This window comes from Chinchilla lanigera, unplaced genomic scaffold, assembly GCF_000276665.1.
Source record: "Chinchilla lanigera isolate Chin_1 unplaced genomic scaffold, ChiLan1.0 scaffold00036, whole genome shotgun sequence".
In the NCBI taxonomy this organism is placed as follows: domain Eukaryota; kingdom Metazoa; phylum Chordata; class Mammalia; order Rodentia; family Chinchillidae; genus Chinchilla; species Chinchilla lanigera.
This window is the reverse complement of record NW_004955437.1, coordinates 21632657-21635974: the sequence shown is the minus strand read 5'-3', so window position 1 is coordinate 21635974 and position 3318 is coordinate 21632657.

The window sequence follows — 3318 nt, the reverse complement described above, 5'->3', positions numbered from 1 at the left end:
AGTGCAGTCTCACTGTCCTGATTGTGTGTGAGTGGCAGGGTGAGAGTCTGAAGATCCCCAGTGCTCAGTGTAGCTCCTGTGCTGGTGAGTGGTAGCATCACAGCCCAGGCTGACACACTATGGGTATGGTGGGTAGCTACCAAGGCCCCAGAGGGTGCCTGAGGTTTCGCCTGCCTTGCACGCTGGTCAGGGAGGCAGAGCTCAGACTCACAGGGCTTCCTGAAGATGTCTGGGGTTTAGCCCAGCCTGAGGCGATACACTCTGGGTGTAGCAGGTGGCCACCAAGGCCTCTATGAATTATTTTGTATTCCCTCAAATTTTACAAAACTGGGCTCATACAGTATGGAATCTTTCCCTAGCTCAAAATCACAAAGGCTTTCTCCTACATTTTAATAGAAGTTTTATCATTGTAATTATACAAATACATTAGATTTCAGTCAGTGGTCCATTTTGAGTTGATTTTTTCATATGACGTGAAGTATGAACCAAAATTAATTTATTTTATAGACGAATACTAAGTTGCTTTGGTATCATCTATTGGAAGATGCTGTCCCATTAACTTGCTTTTATACCTTTGTTGAAAATCAGTTGTCCATACATGAGTGGGTTTATTTCTGGATTTTTCCATTCTTTTTCCTTCAGTGTTGAACAGCAAGTGTATGAATGATGTCTTTGCCTTGTTTGTGATCTTAAGGGGAAGTGTTCCATCTTTCTTCATGATGTATAATGGTAGATATAGGGTTCTCATTGATGGCTTTTATCAGTCTCCTTGTATTTCTAGTTTATTGAGAATTTTTACCAACTGGATATTGGATTTTGTAAAATACTTTTCCTGCATCTCTTAGAATTTGTTAATAGGGTGAGGTGTATTGATTGACTCTGAATGTTAAGTCAACCTTGTATTCCTGGGATGAGCTCCAGGGTGTAACTCAGTGGTGTTGTATTTCCCTGTTATGGTACTGTTGGATTTGAGTTGCTAAAATTTTTTATACAATTTTTGCACCTATGTTCAGGAGGTAGTTTTCTTGTAATGTCTCTGTCGGCTTTTTGCAGAGTATTGCTGGCTTCATAGAATTAGTTGGAAAGTATTCTTTCCTTTTCAGTTTTTTGAGTTTGTGTAGATTGGAGTTATTTCTTCCTTATAAGTTTGATGAAATTCACTAATACACTACCTGGGATGAAATTTTCTTTGAAGATTTTAAAGTATTAATCTAATTTCTTTTCTTTTTTCTTCCTTTCTTTTTCCCTCTCCTTCTCCCTTCTTCCCTCCCACTCCCCATTAAACCCAGGACCGTTGGACTGAGCTCCAGCCCCAGCTTTTTTGTTTGTTTTTGTTTTTTAAGACAGGCTTTCACTAAGTTACCCAGGCTGGCTTGTGATCCTCCTGCCTCTGCTCCCTAGAGTGCTGGAATTACAGACGTGCACCACTACCATGTCTACTTAAACCAGTTCCTTTAATGGGTATAATAAATTTATTCAGATTATTTATTGTTTTTCTTGAGAGCTTCGGTACTTTAGTCTTTTAAGGAATTTGTTCATTTCAAAATTGTCAAATTTATGGGCATAAATTTGTTCATAATTTTTAAAAAATCAAACAAACTTGTTCATAACATTTCTTTATTGTTCTAGATTCCATAGTGATTTCATCTGTCTTGTTCCTCTTATTGGGAATTATCTTTTTTCTCTTTTCTCTAATTAGTGTTGATAAGACTTTATCAATTTTATTGATCTGCTTAAAGAACCAGCCGGCTTACTCTCATGAGCGTCTGAAAAAGCTATGATTATCTGCACCTTGAAACAAGCAAAGCTGTTGCTCTTCCCCCTCTAGCTACCACCTCTCCCCATTTTCCCAGCAGCCACTTTGCAGGAGCATCTGATCTCTGCCTCTGCCCACCACCTGTTCGCTCTGAGCCGCCGAAGTTAGACTCTTGTTCCCATGCTGCTACCCAATTGCTCTTACTGAAATCACCAGTGGCACCTGCATTGCTAAAGCCCAATATCCTGCTCTTTCTTGTCTTGGGAGCAGCAGCATTGGCCTGCTGACCACTCACTCTATCCTTGAAATGCTTTCTCGTTGTCTCCAAGTGTGGTGGATGAACTACTGGTCAACTCGGAAGACCCAGCTGAACTGAGTCTGCCTTGTGCTTGGTGTGGAAGGCCCACCTGAGGATTGTTGTGAACAGCATGAAAGGAGAACTGGAAGGGAAGGTGGTGCACTGTTGATTCTCCTGGAGATGCCATAAGCTGTTTTTCCTGATATAAACTCAGCGGTTCTCATCGTCGGAGGAGCTCAGGTCCTCGGTGTGACTGAGGATGACTGTAATTCTCTTCTAGAGAGCTCTGGTCCTTACCTTGAGCATCACTTCCTGGCCCCAGTACAGATCCCTCAGCCTGCTGGCACAGATCCTTCACCCTCCTTCACCCAGACTTTCTAGCTTCCACCACTGACCTTGGGACCTTCCCAGCACAGATCCTTGATATAGACTTGCATGAAATATTGTCATGGGCTCTAGGTCTTCAGCTAAATCCATGCAGGACATTGCCATGGGACCCAGGCCCTCAGCTGGATTCTTTGGGTCTCTAGTGAATGGACAGATTGCTCCAACTCCTCTGCATTTGACTCTTTGGGTGAATATTATAAAATAATCCTATAATTTATGTGTCCTGTATTAAATCTATTCCCTTGGAAATGCTGACCACACCACGAAGCCACCAGCCTTGCCTGGCTTTTCTCTTCTGTGGCTCCTCCTTCTGAGCCTCGTCAGTGCCTCTCCCTGAGCCTCTCGTCATCTTAAGGCCTCCTCTGCTTTTTTATCCTCTCCTGTGGTTTATCCTCATCCAGGCTCATGGTTCTGAAAACCACCTCTACATGGCCTTTCTCCCGTAGACTCACATATTCGACTGACGGCTTAACATCTCACTTAAGATGTCTAATCAAAATTGCCACCCCATGCCTAAAGTTTCCAGTATGAGTTCCTGATAGTTCTCTCCAAAATATACTCCTGCAGCTGTCCCCCATATCAGAGCACGATTGTCACCTTTCCAGTTGTTTAGGCCCAAATCCTTTAGGTCAGGTTTGACTATTCTTCCTTTTGCATGCCTCATTCGTCAGATCTTATCAGTTTCATCTTTAAGATGTTTCCACAATTTCCTCACTTCCAAGTCATTGCTAGCTGTCTATCACTTGGGTCAACCTGATGGCAGCCTGATTGGTCTCTCAGTTCATCTGGCCAGTGTCACCTCTTAGTGGGATGATCCTTGGCCACTCTTAGCAACATGCAGTCTCCCTCCCTAATTCCTTGTGCCTCACTCAGCTAC